Source organism: Pezoporus flaviventris, unplaced genomic scaffold, assembly GCF_033815535.1.
Source record: "Pezoporus flaviventris isolate CSIRO_AGI_PZ_B2104156 unplaced genomic scaffold, CSIRO_AGI_Pfla_v1 ptg000008l, whole genome shotgun sequence".
Lineage (NCBI taxonomy): Eukaryota > Metazoa > Chordata > Aves > Psittaciformes > Psittacidae > Pezoporus > Pezoporus flaviventris.
The window spans coordinates 4,225,488-4,250,195 of NW_026892556.1; the positions used below are offsets into that span (position 1 = coordinate 4,225,488).

Consider the following 24,708-nt stretch of genomic DNA (forward strand, 5'->3'; position numbering starts at 1 on the left):
GGGAGGTAGAGGACATTGTGGATGGTGGGAATGGTGACTGCCAAGCTCCCATTGCAGGAGCACATTGCCTTGGGCTGGATCCACTTCGCTGACGACTTGGGCTTCAGGGTGCTTGTCAGATGGCCAGATAAGGAAGCTTTGGAGCCTTTGGCTCTTTCATCCCTTATATTGCCCATTTACTACCAATTCTTTTCACAATGAGTAGATAACTGCAGGTTTCATAAGCTGATTTGCGCCATAAATGGCGCACTCAAATCCTCTTTAGCTTTTGTAACAACGCAATCTTTTCTCATCCAGTGTAAGCAGCCACAAACTAAAAGTTGGCTTTTGGCTGTTTTATTTCCCTTATGCTCTTCATGTGCCCAGCAGGAAAATCTGGCTCGGTTTCTCCTTAGGAGAACATTTTCCAGTCTCACGGGATGTGCTCGCCTCTCATTTCCAGGTGGTGTGTTAGCAGAGGATGTAGATGACAGTTTTCATCAGGATTATTCCTTTCTGCGATTCCATTGCTCATTTCCCAGGAGTTTAGGACTTTTTTTTCCCCTTGCTTTAAGAAGGAACATGATCAGATGATGAGTCTTGGGCTGTCTTCCTACTTCAGCCGTTGTTCCACGCTGGGAAACTTCAGGCAGGTTCCTCTTTCCAACCCCCAGATTCTCCAGCTATTAAGATGATCAAGAAATAAGCTGATAAATCTCGTTTGAAAGGTCTGGAGGTGGGAGACAAGCTGTGAACAAATGCACTGACACTGGAAATGGGTGGGGGGAAAGAAGGAAAGCAGCTGTTTACCATGCATCATCCCCGAGGGCAGCTACGGTACCTGCGATGCGCCCATGGAGCCAGTGCTGCGGTGGGTGTTAGCGTGGCCCCTCGGTGTGTCCGGGTGCGCAGGGAGGTGCTTCCATGGAGCAGAGCAGATGTGCTCGGTCTCCGTCATCCGGAAAAATGCTTCTTGCTGGCAGCACAACGCAGCCGTGCGGGTCAAGGTCAAGTCGCTGGCAGCCTGCATCCCTGCGGAGCCGAGCCAAAGCGGCGTAAAAACCCCAACCCAGCCATCGAAATCCCTTTTCCCTCCAGTTGCGATGGCCAGCCCTGTGCCCCCTGCCCCGGGCTGTGCTCTGGGGACCCGGGGGGACCGGGTGGCCGCGGGCAGGCACCGATGCTGGGCTGCTCCTGACATTTCCGCCTGCGAGTGCCCAGCCAATTGGCGAGGCTGGAGCAGCGACACATGAAATACGATGATTTTCTGCTGAAGAGGAGGAGGAGGAGGGGGGGGAGAGGGCGGGAGGACCGCTTGCTCCTGATGGTTTGCATGCCGGGGGCTGCAGAAAGCACTGGCCACAGAGGAGGGTCGTACGTGGAGCCGCAGCACCCCCGGGGATGGCCCCTTGCTCTCTGCTCCCTGACCAGGAGGATGCCATTGCCACCAAGGTGGGCCGGGTGCCGCTGGCACCAGGAGAGGTGTTGGGGGTCGCTGCCTTGGGGTGCCAGGCTTGGGAACCCATCACCCCTGGTCCCCCATGGGAGAGCTGGCTCCGCGTTGTCCTGTGGGTGCTGAGCCATGCATGGGGCCACCGGTGCTTTGCGGCGCTGGTTGTTAGCGGGCTGAGGTTTTTTTTGGGGGGTGCTTTGACTCTGTTTGCTAAAATAAAACCACCCCCCAATCCTCCTCCTGGAAGAACGCTTTAGTGCTGTGCCAGGGCTGCTCGGCTCAAACTTTGCAGCCTGATCCTTAGTTTGATGGGAAGCACTTGACAGAGCTCCTCTCTGCATGTCATTAACCCTCTCACACCACCGCCCGGGCCGGAAACTGTTAATCCCGAAAATTCAGTTGCGAGTTAACCCTGATGAGGAGCGTCCCCCCTCCGACACTGGGAATCGCGTCCAGCAGCTGCTCGTTTCTATAATGACTGTGCATTTATCCGAGAGCTGGGTGGCAAGTTTTCCATGTATTATCCTCCCAAAGAGAGGGGAAGGGGGAGAATCCTATTAAACCAAATAATCATACAACAATCTTCCCGAGGACAGGCTCCCCGTGCAAAGCGCACCTCCCCCTGCTCCCTCCGTGCCGCCGCCGCTGCTTTAGTAATCTATTTGCGCCGTGAGTGACAGTCCTCCAGAAGTGATAATTGGTGCACTGTAGCTTTAAAAGGTTAAAACCCTTTTCAAAAAGGCCTAGACTCATAGTGGGAAAAGACAAGAGAGGCTTTGGCTGCCTTTGGAGCCCGAAACCAGCTGCTGATTAGAGTCTGCGTCTTCGGGCTGAATTTATTCCATATTTTCCAGCAGCAGGGATTCGAGGAGGAAGCTTCCGTTTGGGTTTCTTGATCGTGGTTTATTTTTATTCAGAGGAATAACAGAGGAAGGATTTGTTCCGGCTGGAGCATGCTCACAACCTGCAAGACCTCCCATTATTAAACTGCCTACTTTGGGCTTTCAGATACATGTGTTTTGGGGTTTCTTTTTTAAATTATTATTATTAGCGTTATTATTATTTGGCAGCATCTCCGCTTTATTTTTGAATAATTTATTTCGAAAGGAAGCTGATCTCGTAATGAGCTTTCTCCTTCCTCACTTGAAACAGGTGCTAATGAAAGAATGCAAATAGCACCGGCTGAGCCGAACATTTCCTAAAGAAGGGAGCAGCCACCGACCCAAACCGCTCCGGGATCTGCCTGCTGCCACCCAGCAAAGGTAGGCACCGGGGCTTTTATGGGCTTTTTCTCTCTTTTCTCTGCCTGTGCATTTGCCAGCGCTCTATCCGATTCCCTCCCTCCCTTGCTGCGGGTGCACAACCGGACGGCGAGATTCCATTTTGCCTCCCGAAAGGTGTCAGGTTGCCACCGAGACGCTCTCCTCCTGCACGCCGAGTGTGCATATATAGCTCTATATCTATCTATATGTGCGCGTATCCCCTGGGTGGCCTCGCTGCCTGCCGAGCATGGCGATGGATGAGCGAGCTCCCCGAGCCCGAGGTAACCTCAGCGGTGTCAATCAGCCCAGGGCCAGCCTGTAACCCTGTCCCCGCCGAGCTCGCAGCGACTTTGCTCCTTGCTCCTGCTTAATTAGCCCTGGCTGTCACATGAATTTAGCGCCTCTTGACAGCAACTTCATTCTCTCCCAATGTGCATAGATGATTGTTATGATTTTATTGCCCCCCCCCCCCCCATCCCCATCCCTTGCTGGTGGGAGGCGGATGCCGCGTGTGATAGCGATGTGGATGATGGACACGGGCGTGCGGAGGGGCACGCACCTCCACCGGGCATCCTGCTCGGTGGGAAAAGGGACGTGTTGCTACCACGGGGAGCCTGGTCCTCCCGGGGTGATGCTGGGTGTCTGTGCTGAGGCCCTGCTCTGCATCCCGTCCTGCTTTAGACTCCCTGTGGAGCAGAAGAAGCTGTTACCTGGTGCTACAGCGTGTATAAACATAGCTTAAAATAACATCCCGACCCTTGTTTTAGCAGCCAGATCCCTGCCTAGGGCTGAACCCCTTTTTCCTGCACAAAGCCTGGGAGATGGCTTTTCTTTCTCACCCTGCCTACTTGTGTGTGTGTGTGCTTGGATGCGGGCAGTGCTGGGTGGCATCCTCCGAGGTTTGTCCTTTCCCGAGGAGCTCGAGTTTTCCTCCGTGCTGGGAGGCAGGTGGAGGCAGCTCCATGCGGTACCTGGCCACGGCTCCCGCTTGGGCTCCCGGTTTTCTGCCGTATTCCCCCAGCTGGGCTTGCAGCAGGGACTGCAGTGGCTTCCCCAAGGGCCAAATCCAGCTTTTGCCGGGATCCGGCTCCTTCTGCCTCAATATGAACCTCAAAGGGCAGAAATCAACCCTTTTTCTGGAAGCTTGCCTTTCTGTTTCAGGGGGTTTAAGTGTGTTTGAGCAGTGTCTTTATTTTCTCTGTGTGCAAGATGATTTGTAAAGGGTTTTTTTCCTTTGCCTGACTGTGAAGGAAAGGACCAGCAGAAAAGTTTCCCTCAAAGAATTGTGCAATCTGAGGGTGGGCAGCGCATGAAATAAAACACTGATTTTATATAAACAACCCCTTGAGGCTTCCTAGAAAGAGAACTCATGAATACCTTACCTGACAGATAGAAGGTAATCAAAGCTGAATATGCAGTCTGGGCTGTTCCCCTCCTTTCCAGAAGCAACTAATCTATAACTAGGAGTTTTGTATGGGGTATATGCAGGAGAAAGGGATTAAATCCTGCTTTGGAGCCAGCAGCAAGGGAATACTTCTCTAAGCCTGGTTTTGGCTGGGTGCAGTGGGTTGTCCCCTGCCTTCCTCTGTTAGAAAAGGCAAATCTGGATGCTGATGGGTGCTTTGGGATGCAAAGAAAACGGATGTTTCCTACTCTCTTGCGCCCAGGCAGCGATGCTCGGCTCGCACCGGAGCTGTGTGGTCCTGTGGGGACGGGGCTCTCTGGTCTTCATACTGTGCCAAAGGAGGAGTGGGCCCAATGCTATGGGGTTTTTGTCTCCTGGAGGTTGTAAATCGTCTCTGTCTTAGTTTTTGCCTCTTCTCAGCCAGCTCGCTCGCTCGGCAGGGCTTCTGCCGAGCAGTGCCATGTGGGAGCTCGCTGCTCATCTCAGCTCCCCAGCTCTTGCTCTACTCAGGCTGGTGGGAAACATTTTGGATGAGAAAGCTCCTGAGAAAGCCCATGCAGGTGATACCTGAGGAGGGGAGGATGGGGAGGTGGCATTTTCCCTATCAAATATCTCCTGTATGGAGAAACATAGGCTCAGGGAAACCTTTCATGCATTGCCCAGCTCAAACCTTCCTCCTGGCACGTTGAGCAGGGCACCCCAGATTTTGTCTCTGTATCACTCTGTTAATCCTTTCATCACCTCCTGAGGAAGCGAAATGCAACCGTTGCTCTCCAAGGCTACGGAGCCTGGGTCATCCAGTGGTATCGCGCTTGCAAAGGATGCTGTCCATAACTTTGCTTGAAACAGTTGTAGAACTCTAATGAATATACATGATGTGCATGGTCGTGGCTTTCAAATGGCTCTGCAGCATCTTGGCTCACTTCTGGTCAAGGTTGTGGCTGTCCTGTTCAATCGAGCTATGTACATGAGGATGTTTGCTGGGAACTGAGATAGCTGTTGATGGGCCAGGAAGTTTTCTGGCCCCCTGGATGAGCCCAGGCTGTAAAAGTCTCCTCATCAGGTGCACTTTTAATTCTGTATTTCCACTTGGCCCTGAGCTGGTGCAGCAATTACCAGAGATCTCAGCTATCTCTGTTCATCACGTGGAGCTGGTGAGGAAGGGATGGGTACCAGGAGAGCAGGAACAGAGTATTGACCTAAACCCATCATTTTTAATTGGACCAGCTGGGAATGAGTCTTCCTGCCTTGTGCTGGTAGGAGCACAAACCACTCTAGACTTGTTCAGGGCTAAAAAATACCTCCTTTCTCCATGTAAAGCTTAGTATCTGCAGCTGGCTCAGTTCAGGAAGATGTATAAGGTGGGCTGGTTGGATGCACTGAGGGACAGTGCATCCCAGCATGCTGTTGGGCTGTTTAAAGGTGCATGTTGTTATCTGAAGAGGATCTTCAAAACCATCTGAGAGGGCTGGATGTTGCTTACCCATATTTAACCCTATCACCGACCTTCCTGCAAAAGGGATGGCAGAGAATTCACAGGCCAAATCTCTTCATTTAGTTCTTTCAAATGCTCAGGCTTCCATGCCAGGAATGGAAACGCAGCAGCCATGTAAGCCATGGAGTTGCTCAACTCTGAGCTCGGTGGTTAACTGAGCGGAGGGTGGGGGCAGCAGCGTGGCCTTTTTTGTTCCCATTTAACTTTTCTGAATCTTCTTTTTTCTTCCATGTGGGAAATGGAGAGGAGGGAATCATCTGGCCAGGAGCTCAGTGTGAGTCCCAGGCAGATTGAAAACACAAGCAATAAGTTTTGCCTCCAAGCTCTACTGCAGACAGCAGTTTTTTTTCTGCTAGATGAGTATTTGCTGGGTGGACACCAGCGCCATAGGGAACTGCATGGAAGAACATATATTTAACTGTATAGATAATCCCTGTTGCTGGCTGTGCTCTGTTGCAACTGAGCCTTGCTGTGAGAAGCAAGAGCAATCGCAGCGCCTGGGAGCACGGGTGCTCCGGGATGTTTGGAGGCGAACACCACAACCAGCTGCTGTTACCAAAGACTTGAATGATTTATTGAGGCACGTTGCATGCAGCGTGGACAGCTCAGGCTCTCAGAGGGCTGCGTGTGAAAGCCCTCGTGGCCAAGGCACATGGGATGCTGCTGGTGTCCCCTGGGAGCAGAGGGAGCCCCAGAAATAGCTGCTGGGATGGTCCCCAGGAGGAGCCCAGCTGTGGGTCCCAGCCTGGGGCTGCTCTGGATGGGTTGCTGTGACTCAGGATGCTCTGATGACCCTGACCCTAATGGGCCTGGCTGGTTTGCTCCCTGCAGCTGAGAGGAGGATCCCACAGCCCTGCTGCTCCAGGGCTACTTGCACGCTCCCTGCACTGGAATCCCATGGGTCTCGAGACTTTGATTGTCCACCCCCTGAAGAGCGCAGGTTTTCAGTGCAGTGCAGAGGTTGCCCTTGCTTCCCCTCCCATGTGCCATCTCATCACCCTGGCAGCTCTTGACGTGGGACACATGGGCATCTTTCAAAGGAGCTTGGTCAATAAAATCCTGTGGAGGAGACAGCCGCAGGTGCCTGGACCATTTCCTGTGTCCCTCGAGGAAGGGCCCAGGGCTGCTGCTGACTCATAGCCCCTCTTTGGGGGCTGCCAGCAGAACTAAATGAGTAAATCCTGATGGTAACAAGTGATCTGCTGAGAATAAGTCACTGCCAAATGTATTGTTCTGTTAAAGTGTGAGTGAGGAAGGTGCGTACCGCTCACGGTGATGTCAGGGATGATCTCAGAGTCCTTCAAAACACACTTCTGCTGCAAACAAAACTTCTAACCCACTTCTTTCAGTTGCCTTTAGAGTTGAAGCATATTTTGTATATCCTGGGGGGTGTTAGCTCTGAGTGATGGGCTTGAAATCAAAAGGTCTAATATGTTAGAAATAACCATAGGAAACTCAATTGAGATGCAATAGAAGCTCATATGGTCTTTTAAATAAAAACTCATGTGCAAAAGAGCAGACTCCTGAGATGGGCTCAGCTGCACTAACATCATCCCATCCTGCTCTGGTCCCTCTAACCCGCATCCATCCTATGTCATCTGTGTTTCAAAGGCTTTTCCAGCCCTCATCAGGCAGTTCCCCTTTGCCTGTGTGTTTTAGTCCATGAAAATCAATTTATCATTCCTCATCTCTCCCTTATGGCCTTTACCTGATTCTGTGTTGCTTATCAGAGTCATTGCAACCCTGTAGGTTGCAGAGTTCTTCCCATCCACCCCAGTTTTGGTTGCTTCAACTCATATCTTATTTTTTACATGTGTGGTCCTGGCATCATAGTGAACTTTATGGAAGAGTGAAAAGTGCTGAGCCAACCAGGTTGTGTTGGTTTTAGTGGCTGTTCAAAAGCCATTTGGCCAGCTTTCTTCTGAAAGTTCTTTGCTGCAGTGAATCCGTTGCTAGAAATGAATCCTCCAGATGACCCTGTGTGGCAGAGACATCTCCAGCTAGTGTAGGCAGCATCTACCTTGCTGATAGTTGCCTTTGATGATGACTTTGATTAATTCAAAGTCATTTTATGCAGTGGAAGAAGTCTGCTCCCTGGTGAGTGAAGGACATGTGCTGGGCACCCAGGACAGATTGAAGGGGAATACTTTGAGTGGCTTTGTGCCTCCAACCAAGCTGGGGTGCCATGCCAAGGGGGATCAGTGACCTTTGTGGGTCAGACCACCCACTACAGGGGGTGAAAACTGGTCCCAGGCCAGCCTCAACAGAGGAGGTGTGTTACACGGTGTGCGGGGTGTAAGGGGCATGGGGCAGTTGACAGAGCGTGAACCTCAGGCTTAAATAAATAAGGTAAAGAATGGAAGATGTTGATGTTATAGGCAAGTGAGTTGTTTTTGGAGGGATGAATATGTACCTGGCTTGGTGGATGGTGGAAGACCTGCTTCTTAGCTGGGGCAGAAATTGTATGATGTTACTCCTCAGTTCTGCTGTGGATTGAGCATCATGGGTTTTAGCTTTCCTTTGTGAAGCCATGGGGACCTGGAAGCAAAAGTCCCGTTGAAAGTTGTGCTTCTAAATCACATAGAGTACAAAATGACTTGCCTTCCTTCAGCTTGTGTGTCTATGAGGCGAGGCACATGTCCATACCTAATGTGGGGGCATGGCTGATGGTTGGTTGATGCTACCCAAGGTCTCTTGTGTTTCCCTGCACTACAGGCAGTTTAAAAGAAGAAAGAGTCCTTTTTTCTGCTTTTACATAAATCTATCACTTTGTTAGGTAAAAAAATGTGTTCTTTGGCTTCATTTCCTTGTTGGCACCTTAGCAAATGCCAGTGCTGTGGGTAGTTGTGTGGCATGGGCCTAGCTGGAAGTGCTTGTGCTGTCTGGGGAGAGTCCAGTGTTCACGGGACCCTGGTCTTGGTGGAGATTTAAGAGTGTTCTGCCATATAGATGGGATGATATAATCAGAAAGAAGGTGCCCTTCAGTGAACTGTGCAAAGGCAGTGAACTTGGGCAGTCCAGAGGGTGGCTGGCCATGGCCATGAAGCAGAAGGCTGGGCTGTGTTCATGGGGATGCTTCAGGGATGAGCTCCATGCTTGTTTCATCTTTCATGGTATTTCCATGCTCTGATTTCAGTACCCCTTTGCCAACTGTCAGGGATCAATAATGTAAATAAGGCATTTTGGTAATGTAAATAACACCAGAACTCTAAAGTGCTCAGGAAAACTTGCATGGGGAATACCAGGAAGGTACCTAAATTCCCAGAACAGCTAATTTAGCTGGAATTTAGCTGAATGACGAATGCAGGAATGCAACAAGTTGTGATAAAGCTATACAAAAGCTCTGTGATTTGTATGCCTGCAGCTGGCAGGACTGCGTTTCTTTTGCCATTGGAATTTTGGGGTGCAGCGGGAGCACGTTCCTTCCTGGGTACATCAGCTCATGGGTTCTGGTGTTGCTCTGCTATTCCCAGCACTGTCTCCTGGTGTGATGTTGTCACTTATGAGGAGTTTGTGAATCATCTGATAATCCTCAGGGAGGGAGGACTCAAAGGAAGCTGTCGTTAGTCTGTATCCATAGCTGTCCTGTACTTTGGGGATGCTGCTGACACATTTGAGGCATGACCCCATCCCTGAGCAGTCTGCTGTTCCTTACAGAGGAAAAGGTTGGGTAAATTGAAAACCAAGGGACTAATTTTCTCAGCTAACTGCACATGACAGCTTTCTGTTGCTTCTATTTCTGTCAATGGTTATGTATTATTTTTCTCGGCCATTTGGATTTTGCTCAGTGTTTGCCATTGCAAAAGCTGCTTCGGGCCTGATGCTGGCTGAAGAAGCATAATTCCAGGTCAAAAATAAAAGGGTAATAGGATAAAAATCTTAATTTTGGGGGAAAAAAGAACTTCTTTGGTTCTCCGTGACTGAATAATGATCAAATGAACTTGATACTCAAGAGCAAACTGCAAAGGTGGAGGGAGGGGAGAGGCCGCCTACATTAATATCGCATAAAGGTTGCAAAGTTAAGCAATCAAACGATGGCATAAGACAGCGTTAGGTTGAATATGTAATCATAACTTCCCTTTGTGTGTGCGCTGTTTGTCAGGGAGAATGCAATCTTGTGTTATTTACAACTTTCAATAAATAGATATTTAAGATAAGCTCCATCATGTAATTAAAGACTTCTGACACATGGCCAGATGCTCTGCCTTTATGTTTGTGTAAATGAGAGCAGAGGGTGGCTGTGTACCACAGTGCCTCTGCTCGAGTGGCTAAAAAAAGCCTCTTTGTCCCAATGTAACTGCATTTGCTGCATCTAGATGGCATGGAGGGATGGGACCGTCCCCTCCACGGGGCAGAAATGGGACCTGAGAACTGTAGTGATGCGACTGGTTAAAGGAGTCTAGATGTGTTGGTGAAAGGTGTGCTCTGGAGCAGGAAAGTTGCCCTGATTTCCCAGGAAGTGTTTTGGGAAGGACATTCAAGCTTCCCAAGGGATGGGTGGTGATTCCATCCTTGCGACTGGATGCTGCGTTCCCAGGATGCAGGGCTGAGCTTTGCTCTGGGCTCCTCATCTCAGAGGCTGTGGCTAATGCTTTGGTCTGGGGCTGAATTTGCCCCAACAGCCCTCCCATGCCCTGGCAGAGCTGGGGCTGGTGAAAGGTCTCACTGGGGTAGCAATCACAGAGCCCATGGTGCAGGGTTGGAGCAAGACCCAGAGGCTACAGCATGGAGAAAGGTGCTCTGGGGTTTTGGGGATGGACTTGTTGAGAAGGTCTTAAGGAAGTAAAAGTGCTCCTTGGAGCTAAGAGCTCTGCACTCAGGGAGATGGGCGGTTAATGAAGTGTGGGGTCAAGTGTGCTCCTTGCAGAAGCACTACATCAGTGGGGATAATTTAGTGCTGCAAAGATGCAGATGGGAGTGGAGCCTATCCTGGTCTCCTGGAAGAGTCTTTCTGGCCCTTCCTATATCGAAGTATTGCTCAAGGCAATCGCCTGTGTAGCTGATGGGGTCTTGTTATTGAGCTTCTCCAGCACCACGTGGGCACTTTGGATTTCATGTCCCCAGAGACACCCACGGGTTTGCAGATGGGTGTAATGACAAGGGTACTGTAGTTTGGTGGTACAAAGTTCGGGTGTTTTTGTGTCATTTCATGATACCTTTTTCTTTTGTTTTTCTTCTTAAAGAAGGCAGGCTTCTTGGTACTTTAATTACGGCATGATGCTCCCCCAAGCTTACACCAATAGTGAGTTCAGGGAGGATTTCTATTTGTAGACTTGCTACTGACTGACTTTGACTCTTGGTGTGGCAATCACAATATCTGACTCCTGTGTACAATCTCCATTTGCACCATGCCATAATCCATGAAATGGTCCAGTCGGCCCCCAACAATCAACCCAACTGGCTTTTTGGGGAATGTGTTTTAGCAGCCTAAACCTTTTTAAAACCTTAAAGCTGCATAAGCAGCTTAAACCAATCTAAAGCCTTAGATCGTTTTAAACAGCTTGTGCCAATATAAGGACTTAGATTATTTTAAATACCTTAAACAGATCTAAAGCTTTAGAGAAAGAATTTGGCCAGGCTCAGGTTTGGTTGATCATTTGATTGATTTCATAGGTATGTTGGTCACCAGTGGATGACTCTGCCCAACCACTCCTTACTGGAAGATGCCCTGGTTTTCTCTGTCTTATGACTTTAGATATTTGATGGTTTGACATATGAACATGGCAGTAAAAATCTGAACGTGTAACTTCAGCCCTGATGCTTAGGTTATGATCATCAGCGTCTTTCTGAATGTGGCCCCAGGTTATTTTGGCTAAATACGTGCCTAATTTGCAGGAGAAAATGAATTCTGTTGCACCAGTTGAGGGTTTTCAAAGAATCATGAGCACCTCAACTGCCCTTTGCAGTCTGGAGTCTTATAAATTGCTTATATAGCTTTGAAAATCCCATCTTAAGATGTGGTAGCTTAATTAAACCTCTTTAAAAATGTACATAAACAGAGGAATGAGTCCAGACTGCGACTTGGGTTAATTTGGACATTCTCTACTTATTGCCTGCTCCTCACAACCACATCCTCATGGTGTTAATGGAGGGTCTAATGCTTTCTTCATTTTGCAAGGGAAAATTATAAGGAATTGAGGCTCAGAGTTGGGGGATTTTGGTTTTTCACCAAATTAAATTAATGGAGTAACTGTACGAAGACACAGGCAGGGAAATGTTCCACTTGAACTCCTTCCCTGAGCAAAGGAGCTGATGTGCTTCCCTCCTGCTGAGCTCTTGGATGCTATTTGGACACTGGGTAGTTTCCACTCTTCCTCCACCTGCGCTGCAGTCCCTGGGGAGTGATGAACCAGCCTTTCATCAGGTTGGGCTGTGATGTTGCTCCAGTCCTACTCACTCCTTTGGCAGTGCAGAGGGAAATTCATCTTTATCATTAGCACTGTGGCAAGCGGAGTTTGTATTAAAACAGGTGGGGTTTTGTGGTGGTGCATCATGCAAAGTGGGGTTAACCTTAAGCTCTCTTCTCTGTTACTGCCTGTAACGTAGTATTGGAACAGACCCAAATAAATGAGAGATGAAAACGTGGCAGTTCACAGGGAAGACTAACTTTGAGCAAAGCTGCTATCTCTTTCCATTGACCTCATGGGCTCTGCCACATGCAATAAATGCTTTTCAATCCATGCTAAGTATCATAGAACCATGGAATGGCTTGGGTTGGAAGGGACCTTAAAGCTCATCTGGTTCCAGCCCCCTGCCATGAGCAGGAACATCTTCCACTAGAGCAGGTTGCTCCAAGCCCCGTCCAACTTGGCCTTGAGCTCTGCCAGAGATGGAGCATTTATCACTTCTTTGTGTGACCTGTATCAATAAAAGAGCTGCATACAGATCTCTGACATTACAGTGCTTATTTTAGGGTTTCACACAGGGGAGAACTGTTTTAACTTGCAGGAAACTTTAGAAAAATAAGAGAAAGCTTCAGTTTTAGGTACCTGGCTGTTTGTTCAGGCTCGGGTGTTAGATCCCTACCATGGGTTATTCACGGTGCAGCTGCTAATAAGCTCTGGTCTCCTACATTTTATTCATTTAATAAATGTATTTATTATTCAAAGAAGTAGTAGGTGAGTGCTTGCTTGAAGGTGAATTGCTTTCTTTCAGCCTGCCAAGCTCTGAATTCCCTTGTAGATAGGATCATTCATACTTAGAACAAGAAGCCCGAATTCTACCTTAGCATCTGTGAGATCAAGTGGAAAAATCTGGGATTTTCAACACCAATTTTGTTTCGGTTTTAAGACAATAAATAAATTAAAAAACACAGAATAAAATCCATTCAAAAGTTCCTAGGGGTTACACAGTGCTTTTGGTCCAAGCCTGGCTCCTTGAGCTCACTGTGGGTGCAGCTCTCTAGTACCTAAGTAATAAAGTTCTTTTCCTTGCTTAGAATATCTGGCCCAAGGAGTTCAGGATTAAGTTGACTAGAAATGTAAACACCTTGCAGCTGGGTAAACCACAGTGGAATCAGGGCAGAGAGCAGAGCAGCCTTTCAAATACGAGTTTCTTCCCTTTCTGCCTGACTTCCCTGCTCTATAACCTGGTCACCAGGGCTGGGTTTGCTTCTGCAGATGTCCTACAAAGCTGTGCATCTTTGCACCTACAGCCTTGATGCCTTTTCTACTTGGCAGGGATGTGGTGAGTTGGTTATTGTTGGACTTTCTCCTCTTGCTAGAGAGCTGGGCAGGAGTTAGCCTGGTTTTGGAGCTGGTCTGGTGTATTTAATCCCTCTGTGGAAACCCACGATGCTTCCTCACCAGTGACAAGTTGTGCAATGAGCTTTTCTTGTCCAACTTCAGCTATTTTTCTCTGCAGGACACCCTGGGTTTGGACCTTTCCTGTCACTGCATCCTAGAAATAAACCAGAAATACGCAGTTTGTTCCACTGCCTTTCACAGCTGGAGGTGGGAATAGCCACCAAGCAGTGCTAAAGCAAGAAGGGACTCTTCATCAGGGATTGTAGTGATAGAACAAGGGGCAATGGATTCAGACTTAAGCAGGGGAGATTTAGGTTGGAGATAAGGCAGAAGCTCTTCCCTGTGAGGGTGCTGAGGCGCTGGCACAGGGTGCCCAGAGAAGCTGTGGCTGCCCCATCCCTGGCAGTGTTCAAGGCCAGGTTGGACACAGGGGCTTGGAACAAGCTGCTCCAGTGGAAGGTGTCCCTGCCCGTGGCAGGAGATGGAGCTGGAGGAGCTTTAAGGTCCCTTCCAACCCAAACCAGTCTCTGATTTAATACACACAGTGTGGTGCTCTGTGTGTCTCAGCCCAGGGCTTCTTGGCATCCTTGTGCCCCCCCCCTTCACTTTGCTGGGGACCATGGAGCTGCCAGACAGGACCCTGAACCTGGGACTGGATGCAGATGGGTTGGGTACATCACAGTGGTTTGGCTCTGCTCAGGCACCATGAGATGTGGAGAATAATTCCGAGTACATGGAGTTGTAGCAGAGCCCAGCTGCCTGATGTAGGCAGGCGAGGTGAGAGCTTTCCATGTTTCCTTTCTCCCCGCTTGGTTCACACTTCAGCAGACTGCAGCAGTACAAACAAGTCGGTGTTAATCCACCCAGCAACTGCATCTCCCTTGGAAGGGGCCCTGATTTCCGAAAGCATCACCATCCAGGACAGCGTTTAAGCATGTGCTTGCCTGTAAGCATGTGTTTAATTGCCATCCTGGATAATGTTGTACTTAATCATGCTTCTAAATGGTTTTCTGACTCAAGGCCAGTGTTGGCATCCTGCGGGCTGCACCACCATGTGAAGAGCTACTGCTGGTGGATGTGGCATCCCTGCCCTGAGTAGCGTGGAGTGGCATTAGGCAAGTTATTACTCTTAAGGAAATGAGCAATGTGTAGGGAAGGAAGCTTGGAGCTCCCCAGGAAAGAGAAATCTGTTGTTTAAGGGGGTGAAGTGAATCCAGGGAGCTGTGAAGGGTGCTAAAGCACACAGTGTTTGTAGCATCAAAGGGCTTGTAAGGTTGGTAGATTTGGGTGAGGATTAACGAGCCTTTTCAGCTCTCAGCAACTTGCTGGAACTCCTCAGCCCCATTTATTTGGGGGCTTAGTCAGCAGCTCAGGGTTTCCTTCAGACTTCTTAGAAAGCTGAGCCCTGTGTGCATGTGCCCAGGCACAACCTTGTGGGGAAGCGCCTGAGATGTGGAGCTGAGGGCTTGCACTTGCCTGGGCACTGACCACGCAAATCTGTGCAGAGCAGTGAAATGCAGAGGCAGGATCTCCAGTATCAGCTTAAGCTCTGTTTTCTCCGTATGAAAACCTGGGAAGCTGCGTGGTCTGTACCAGGAGCAACAGCAGGGTGTCCCAGAGAGCTGCTGTGGGGCCTGGGCTGAGAACATCAGTGTCTGTACCCCAGGCACCCTGGCAGGATGCATCCTTCCTCCCTTCCTTCTCTTGCAGACAGCTTTGCTGAAGGCTGTTTGCAACCCAAACACAACTTCATGCAAAAACTGCTGATGCTGCAGCAAGCAGAGCTGTGCATCAAGCTCTTAGGAAAGTGCCTCCTGGTGTGGGGTCATGCCATGAGATGCCTCTAAGGCCTGGTCTGAATCACAGCATCGTGCTGTTCCTCTGGGATGCCTGTTGCCACCACAAGGTCTATACTCTTTTGAAGCTAAGCAAAACTCAGTGTTGCATCCAGGCTACAAAGCCTGTAAGATTGCAGGGCCAGGTGAGATCTTCAGGCACCCTCTCCAAAAGATGTGAGCACTGAAGAAGTAAGCTGTGCCACCACAATGCACAAAGATGTGTTAAATCTTTGTTGCCTTGTCCTCCTCTTTGGGTGGACGAGAACAGTGTATTTATGGCTGGCAGGGTTCTATGAGGCCAAATATGCTTGGTCAATGTACCAGAAGGGTTGCCAAAAGTGGGGACTAGCCTCAATGGCGTTTGGATGTGGGGAATTAGAGGTAATGAATTCCCAATGTTACTGGGCCAGCGATGAGCATGAGTGAGTGTGGGCTCAAATGAATGGAAGGTTTGGGCATGTCAGGAATTCAGGTGGAGGTTTTTCAAGCAGGGGGCTTTTGTGTGAAATAAATCGCAGGGGGAACAATTAGGATCAAGTATTTTTAAATATGCTTGGACATAAGGACAAGATTACAGCTGGTAACTTCAAATCCTTGCACTTGCAGCTGATGTCAGGGCAAAGGCGTAGACTTGGGAGTATGTGGGTAGTTGAAGTCTGAAGGGAAGCTGGCTGCATCTTTTCTTTATGCTGCGTCATAAAACTGGGGCAAAGAGGTCACTTTGTCACTAATGGTCAGCACATTTAGAAACAATTGAAAGAAATAGCTCAGCCAGTGTGCAGGAAGCAGCGCAGGAGAAAAGATGAGATGGGAGATGCTCCCACTGGTATGAGGTGAAGTCTGGTCCTAAACGTTTCTCTGTGATGCGGTTTGGATGGAGATTCACCGGTTCATTGGTGAGGTTAAATGACTTGCTGTGAGCATCAGGGAGGATTTTCCTCTTTCAAGAAAGAGGATGTATAGGAATCACAGAATCATGGAATACCAGGTTGGAAGGGGCCTCTAGAATCACCTGGTCCAAGCTTTCTAGGCAAAGCGTGACCTAGACTGGATGTCCTGCACCTTGTCCTGCTCGTGCATGAAACCCCACCATGTTCTCACAGGAACAGGGTGAGAGGGATTATGTCCATCCTACGCTGGAAAGCTGGGATGACAGAACATGAAACGCTGGAGCTGCAGGGGAGTTAGGGAGAAGGGGACTGCACTTGCACCCCAGATCTTGCAACTGGGTTTTTTAACCCAAAGATCCCCTTAACCTTTCCATGGGAGCAGGGCACAAACTGTCCCTTTATTTTGCTGCTAGTCTCCGTAATGGGAGTTTAATACTTTCTGGGCTCTCTGCAATGGGAAACTGTAGGAATAGCTCCCTGTACATGAAATAAAATGATATTCTGCCTCTTTTGACACAGTGAAAACAGGGTGTCTTCTGCCAGCTCTGCCTTTGCACACTTTCCTTAGGGAGGCGCCTACAATCTTTTAGTCATTGACCGTGTAATGCAGGGCAGAGTGACATTATTTGTCAGTAACACAATACCAGAGGAGCTGCCCTCCCCTCTCTCATTTCCCAATGAGCAAACTGAGCCCCATGCAGTGCTGTGTTCCACCAGCCCTTTCCTTTACACCTTCCCAAGCCTGTGCGTTGCATCCCTCCCATCATGTGAGCAGTTAAGTGAGGTTTAGCAAACGAGGCTCTTGCCTCCGCAGGGTGACTTTGCTATGAGGCAGCCTCCCTCATAAGAAGTTATGTTGGTGGAGCTTGACTGTGTCACCTCCGCTGCGAGGCTGCAGGGGTGGTTGTGTGGATGGTGCCCCTGTGCTCAGTCAGAGAAGGCTCTGAGCATGCAGCTGAGTCGCCTTTCTATTCACGTGTGAACTGAGCCTTGGAGATAAGCGCTTGTCCTATCAACTATGAGGACTCACCTTGTGCTTAGTCACAGGCAGGAGGCTGGAGCACACATGGGTGCAGCATTGGTAGAGGCGAGGTGTGAGAGGGCACCTGGCTCCATTGCTGGTGATGGGGAGCTTCAGGAGGTGGGTTGGGTATGTTCAGTGGGGTTTAGTGTCTCTCCATGCTGGCCAAGGCACCCTCGCAGCAGGAGGGTGTTTCCTATCCCTTTCATGCCAGTAGTTCTGCCCACACATAAAGAGTCAGAGTGAAAACACAAGGTTGATGTTTAAGCTTTCAGGGTTCAATGAAAGCGATGCTCTTCTGCATTATACACAGACATTACTGTTTCCTTAAGGTTTACAGGGCAGTGTTGCCTGGAGGCCAGATCAGCCCCGTGGCTTTTCAGCCCATCCAGACGTGGTCACAGAAACCTCCTCGCTCCCATGAAACAAGTCTTAAACCATGAGCTGTAATGAAAAGGAAAACAGGAAAGGGTTGCAGGGCCATAAATAGTAGGGAAGAGGGAAGAGATGAGTGTGCAGAAGGATGGAGGAAGTGGAGGAGGGTGGTCCTCTGCAGAATGAGAAAGTAAAAACAGCCCTAAGACCCATGAGGTTATCTCAGAAATTCTAGAGAATAGGAGAAGTCCAAAATAGTTCCATTTCCTGAAAGCTTCCAGGTAAAAGATTTTGCCAGTTTTGCCCTTTGTGTTCCTGTACCCATAAAAATGCTTTTCACTTGGATTTTTATTAAAATACCAATGTGCTGTAGACAACTTGCATTTTTCTGGGCAACTTCCTTCTAAGCCCACAAGCAGCTAATGCTTGCTTTCTCATCCTTTGTGGCACATCAACCTACATAATACAACACTAAATAATGTTGCTTATTCTTGCAAATGCTGTAGTGTTCCTGGTATCTTACTAAGCTCTTGGCTTTTACTTTTGTGATGCTGCCAGGGGAGTAATAGCAATTCTTCTTAAAAAAGGCCTTTTCTTTTAAATATCTAATGCTGTTTTCAAGAGGTGTTCTCTGTCATAGCTCACTTTTTCTCATTTACCTTTGTACAATGAGGTAGAATCATAGAATCCCAGACTGGTTTGGGTTGGAAAAGGCCTTAAAGCTCGTATAGTTCCAACCCCCTGTCATGGGCAGGGATATCTCCTACAGTAGGTAATAACCTGCCAGGGCAGAATGGTACGTATGTTTTTATGCAAAGCTTAAAATTACAGTTTTTCCCATAGTTTCGGGCTGGAACAGAGGAGCACAAACATTTTGAATTCCTTTCTGTAACATCCAGAAAACTCGCTGTATTCTTGTGCTCAAAGGAAATAACCACAACAGGCTTGTAGCAAGGGCGAGTCAAATCGATGCGGTGCGCTGAAGAAGTTGTGGCTTAAAGAAGCTGCAGTCAAAACGGGTAGGGGCATATATATGTGTATAGATACACGTTTTAAATGCATTTACTTGCTCTGTCCTCCAGCTCACCCCGAGTGAGCGCTCCTGAAGGAGCTCCTTGCTGAAGGGTGAATGTGGAAGGAGCTCACGCTCCCTGCAAGGCACAGCATGTACCGCACCAATTACAACTTCTCCACTCATGCAAATGGGGAGCAGCGGTTAAGCCTGCGACTGCTGCCTGCTGCCAGTGGGCATGAACCTCCTGCCTGGCAAATAGGGCTTGAGCATCTGCAGGACTAAAGAGCCAGAAAAGAAGCCCCGGGGAAAACCCCTCTCCCTCCCTGTTTTTAATTCTCATTATGTGTTGTTTCTTTGCAGAGATTTGCAAGACAAAAGCGTTTGCTTTGCATTGGGCACTTTGGTTTGTGTCTCTGGGTTAGCTGGAAACACACCTGCCATTTTACTGCTTCCTGCAGCCGATGCAAATAGAGCATCCTCGCAGGGAAATGTTACATCCCTTAAAATAAACTGGGCTGCTCGGTGGGGCGGATTGTCTCTGGTTTCGTGCTGGAATGCGGCTGCGAAAACAGAAAGCCACAGGATAAAAATACAGTTGTCCAGGGGTAACGGAGAGGGTTTTCCATGAACGGTGCGTGCAGACTGCTGCTGTTTATTACATTGCAGTGCAGGGTGGTTGGGGGGGTGGTGGGTTTCTTGTTTTTCCTCTCTCTTTCCTCCTTTCCCTCCCTGTTTCCCTTCACAGAGCCTGCCTGGCTCTGTGCCTGCAAACCACACCGCTGACTGTGATGGGCAGCAGTGCTGCTTTTGGCTTTCTCTTGACCATGGGTCTATTGCGTGGCAGCAGTGGGTACCGCCTGCTCCCCCCCCCTCCATGGGTTGCTTTGCTGCTGGTGCCTCCACCTTTCTTTCTTCCCCCTATTAAGCCTAAAAGCCCTAATAGGAAAGTTACTGCTAACTTGAATGCGTGAGAAATTGTCCTGCTTTTGGTTTCCTCACCTTCAAACCAGACTATGTGTGGTACATGGAGACCTCAAGACCTCCTGCCTGATGCTGAGGTTTCACTCTCAATTCATCAGGTGACTGCAAAAATGAATAAGGTTTCTTTCAAGGGTAGGCAGACCAAGAGAAGGGCCTCCTTTATGCAACCGCTGCAGTGATGCAGCCATGGGGTGCACAGCGGGCACTGGGCACATACGGACTTGGGAGGGGGAAGTTCCTCACATCTTCTCTATCGTAGCAGTAGGGCAAGGGGTGATGGGTTTAAACTGAAACTATGGAAGTTCAGGTTAGATATAAGGCAGAAGCTCTTCCCTGTGAGGGTGCTGAGGCGCTGGCACAGGGTGCCCAGAGAAGCTGTGGCTGCTCCATCCCTGGCAGTGCTCAAGGCCAGGTTGGACACAGCCTTGGGCAGCATGGTCTAGTGTGGGGCACCCCTGCCCGTAGCAAGGGATTGCAACTGGATGAACTTAAGGTCCTTTCCAACCCTAACTATTCTATGATTCTATGAAAGGTCTCCAAGCATCAGCTGCTGACCCAGCTATGCATGTTGTGGTGGCAGCTAGGTGTGGATTTACTGCCATTTGCGGTGGGCAGTTTGCAGGATGTGGATGTGGGGAGAGATGTGTAGATGCTCAGGGTTTATCACCTGAATAATAAGTGGCTGAGTCGCTGAAGAAGCTTTGCTATCTTTAAAATCAGAGGCAGGATTTGCTGCCAGCATTGTTACAAGACAGCATGTTGATGAAGCTGAGGGAAACCTACACGGAGGTCGCAGACGTTGTTTGGATGTATTGGATGGATTTGGTTTTGGTTCTGGTTGACATAACTTCTGGTCATCATGTGATGAAATGGTTGGTACGGGGCAAGATGGATTTGTATGGGGTGAAGGATGGATCTGCCAGGAACAGAGGAGTTTGTTGAAGGTGCTGTCAAATGGCAGGAACAGAATGGCCAGGGAAAGGACAAGGAGCCCCATGGCCTTGGGGTGTCTGTGGGATATGGCATACGGAGGAGATCCTGTAGGGGACTCTGCAGGCAGGACAGCTTAGGGACAGCACTGAAAAGAGGTGTTAAGGGTATCTTGGTAAAGAAGGGACTGAGTAGCACAACTATAATTGATGTAAATTACTGCTTAGAGAGGCTTGAGTTCTGCCAGAGGTTGCAAACTCCTGAAGGACAATCGTCTACGGGACCAAGCTCTTTAGAAACACCAGGGAGGAGACCTGATCCTGGGATTCCATGGTGGGGATGGGCTATGGGGGGGGTGCTGGCTGGGCTCCCTGGGATGAGCTGGTTGTGCAAAGGGGAGCCTGCAGGTGTGACTGTCACAGCGCCTGCTCTCACAGCACGTGTTTGTCTTGGCTCCCTGTGTAGCAGGGGGGTACCTGGGCATGCCTCCCCATGCTGACAGGAATTCCCCTCAAGGTTTGCTGGGCTCAGGTGTCTTTTCCCCAGGATTGCTGTTGGATTGCTGCAGCTTGCTGCTGTTCCCCCCCCCCCCCCCCCCCATCTGTCCTTGCTTTCAGTTGGCAGCATCCCATCCCTGACTGTGTGCTCAGTCCTGCCGCACAGATGTGCGCTGGCTCCATGGCTCCACATTGGATACGGGGGGGGGTACAGCACAAACCCTGCTCCCTTCTGTTGGGTAACCCTTAAGAAACTGAACTGACTGCCCTTAGCTTGCAGTGGGGTAAGTGGAAGCCAGATCTGCTTGCCATCACTGATTCAACATACTGTGCACTGCACTTTAAGGTGAGGGGCTTGTCCCTGAGTGGTTGTGAAGCACAGAGCAAGCCCACTTGTGCACTTCCTTACAGCTGCAGCTATGGCGCAGGACCTTCAGCAGTGCCACCTTCTTTTGATGCCTGCTGACCATTAGGAAATTCGGTTGATTGGAGTAAAAGGCATCCCTGATGCAAGGGTTTGGCCCTTCAGGGATACTGCTGTGGGATGGGCTTTCAAGGTCCCTCCTGTTTCCCTTTGAGAAACTCACGTTCTGGAAGTTCAGTTTGCATCTTGTTCCCTGAAAGAGCTCAGGAAAGAGAAGCAGCTCTGTTTCACATATCCTTTCCCGTTTGCTTTGTATTTTCTTGGCTAGGGAGCTGTGAACTTAGTCCTGTAGGTGTTGAAATAGAGCACCTCACAAGCAGCTATCACCTTGACTCCTACTCACTCTTTATTCCAACAGTGATTAACTGATCCTTTTGGTTTCTTGGTAGAGACTTGCAGACATCACCTTCAACACCTGCATTTCAGGATCATGCAAGGTCTATGATTCAAAGGTAGATAGGCAGTGTGTAGTCCTGGTGCTTGGTGCATTGTGTGTAGTGGCAGCCCGGGCCCTGCCTGACACAAGAGCATCACTGTCCCCCTTCCTCATGAAGCCATCCACACTTGTAACAGCTGTATATGCTTCCAAATCATATTCACATCTCAGTCTCCTAAATCCTACTCAGTGGCCTAGCAGACCTGACCAGTGAAGTGGTCACAAGCAGCTCTGCGTGCTCCTAGGGACTCAATGCTCTGCTGCATGACTTGCAAGAGCAAGCGATGCCAAACACTCTGCTCAGAGAAGATCAGAGGCTTTTTCTTCTTTTAATCATGTGCTTTCCTTGCCTTGTGAAAACACCTCTGTGCTGCTCTCGCTAATAGCAGGAATCCTAAGAAAACACAGAGAGGGATCTGCAGTAAAGATCAAGCTACCGTCAGCTTGCCCAGACTGCTCTGCTCTCCAAGCAGAACAAACCCCTCCAGTGGGACTCCAGTAACCTCACCAGAGGTAACTGTGGGCAGATGCATCACCTGGATAGGATGTCACTGCACTGTGCTAGTGTTGTTTGGTTCAATGCAAGTGAAGGAGGTTGATGAAATGGCTAGGAGTATTAGCACACAGCATCAAGGGCTGGAGCAGGCTGATGTATGCAGCCAGCTGGAAGAGATCCCCTCTTCGGGCAGCATGACACTCCCTGTCCTTTCTCAACAAGCTGATTCCTGTTATTGTGAACTACCTGCTTGAGGCTCTAAGGAGGTGCTTGGCATGGCCTGGCCTGGAGCTTGCCATGTTTTCCCTCACCTCAGTTGCTGGACTCATACAGAGCTTCCCCCCACGCATTACATGAGCCTGGGAGCCGCCTGCTGCCTGGAGCCTTAATATAGTGTGAGATGCAACTGAAGGGATGCAGGACTGTGGTAGATCTTATCCATGACTTTCAAGCTGAGGCTTGAGCATCAGTACCCTCTGAGATCTGACCAGTGTGGCCTCAATGTGTGTAATATCAGCTGGAAGCAGAGGAGGAATTCAGGCTCTGGTCCAGCACCCACGGTGTTCCACAAGGTAGGGTTGCTAGACATCCATGTAACGTGAGATTTCCTGTATTTCAGACTGTGAGTTACATTGGAAACATACGGGATGCTATCCGTCCTGTATTTCCTGCACTGTCTTCATATGGGATGGCAGAAATCCCACTGTCACCTGCCCCTTTCCCAGATGTATTTCTTAGTATCTTCCTCATTTTCTGTCTTTTCCCCAAAACTCTGTATTGGCCATCAAGCTGTAAGGACAAAGTGACCATTGGAACACCTTGGAGGGTTTTCACTTTTATCCTGCTGTATACCCACTGGCTTTCTTGAGGCCTTCAACAGACATAGTTACTGCTAAGGTGAAAGTCTAAGTGATGTCTCTCAGATTATCTTATTTTACTACCTAATAAAGCACAAGATAAACCTTGGTTATCCCAATTGCTCAATGACTGCTGATTTTCAGACAAGGGAAGCACTTTGGGGCTCAATTCTCCAGGGTTTTGGAAGTGTTTGACACAGTGTTGCATGGAGATTTATACACCCAAAGAGCAAAGAATTGCTTATGGAGGACTAACAAGGTAGGAAAGGCTGCAAAGTTCTTCTAAAGATCAGTCGTGGTCTGAGCTTCTCTGTTGGTATTGGAGCAAGTAGGAGGAATACCCTTGAGGAGATACGTGGGCAGCACATTAGGTGCTTTCATGGGTGGAAAGGAATATTGTGGTGGGAAAGGAAGCTGCTTTTGTACGAAGTTCTGGTTCCATTCAAATGAGGACATATGTGACCACCAGCTATTACAGTGATGAGAAAAGAGTAATTTCCTTACCAAGAGGTGATCAAGGGTGTATCTACATCATCGTAACGAAAGACAGCCTTGTCTTGGAGTTCACAGTCCAGCAGGAGGCAGAGTAGTGAATTTACAATGACGGAGTTGAATTTGGGACTTGCCAAATTCATCGTATAAATGATGAAACGTGCACTAAATAGAGACAGTGACAGACTTCAGAATGCAGAGCAGTGACTCACGACACCCAGGAGCATCTGCCTGCTGGACAGGCCAAACCTCCAGCCAGCCATAGTGGTGCTCATGTCCCAGCTGATCCTGGTGTAGCTGCAGGGATATGCCCCTCTATGCTGCCCTTTTCTAGTGCTGCAAGAAGCACTGAAGGAACATCTGAGCTCAGCTTCTTTGTGTTTTAACAAGTTTGGTTTAAAATATTGATTCTATTGAGAACTGCCTTCTTTTTATTAGGAAAATGAGACAAGATGTGACACTTGTAGAGCTTGGGACAGCTCCATGTCGGAGCCAAGAGCCTGGATGCTGGAGTCTCTCCTTTCTAGGCTCCCCAGCCTGTAAGAGTTATGCTCTCTGTTCAGTAGCAGGGATGCCAAATACAGCCAGCTGCTGGCTTTCTGTTGCTGTGCTGCAGAATAACATGCTGCCACTATGCTTTAGGCTAGCCTCAATTACTTGCTTGTTATCAGGGTGGAGATCAAAGTACATCATTTAAAGAACAAATGCAGTAAATACCTTGAATTTATGTACTGACTTTTTGGGGAAAGGGAATTGTCACAACAAGCTCAAGCTAATCTTTTGGATTTTGCATAAAGAACTGGGAAGAGTGATGTAAGTGTTACCTGAGGTGTCTCCATTTGCATGATGCAGCGTGATTTTTATGAGGATACCTCTGCCTGCTGTGTAATTCCTGATTCCAAGCCTTGGCGTTGCTCTGGGATCTCTGTGTAGTCTGAATATCCTCGGGTCTCTGGGTACGATGGGAGTTGAGTCAGTGCTCTTTTCATCTTGTGAGTGCTGACTTAGATGGGAGTGATTTATTTTTCTGCTCTAGGTTTATTTTTAGTATCTCCTGAAAAGTTGCATACCTTGAAAAGAAAGAGCAAAGGTGCTGTTGGGATGTCTGGTGCTGAGC

At 48.9% G+C, this 24,708-nt stretch overlaps 1 protein-coding gene across 6 annotated transcripts in view; it reads left to right on the forward strand.

Moving 5' to 3' along the window:
- Positions 1–1,273: 1,273 nt before the first annotated feature.
- The window catches only part of HIVEP3 (HIVEP zinc finger 3), a 244,363-nt gene continuing 220,928 nt past the window's right edge, over positions 1,274–24,708 (forward strand). For 4 of the 6 annotated variants that reach the window (XM_061450010.1, XM_061450008.1, XM_061450012.1 and 1 more), the window contains exon 1: positions 2,111–2,694. The gene's annotated coding sequence lies outside the window, so the exon portion shown is untranslated. Of the gene's footprint in view, positions 1,432–2,110; positions 2,695–18,306; positions 18,483–24,708 lie in introns of those variants that run through there. The other 2 variants (XM_061450011.1, XM_061450009.1) reach the window with 2 other exon arrangements.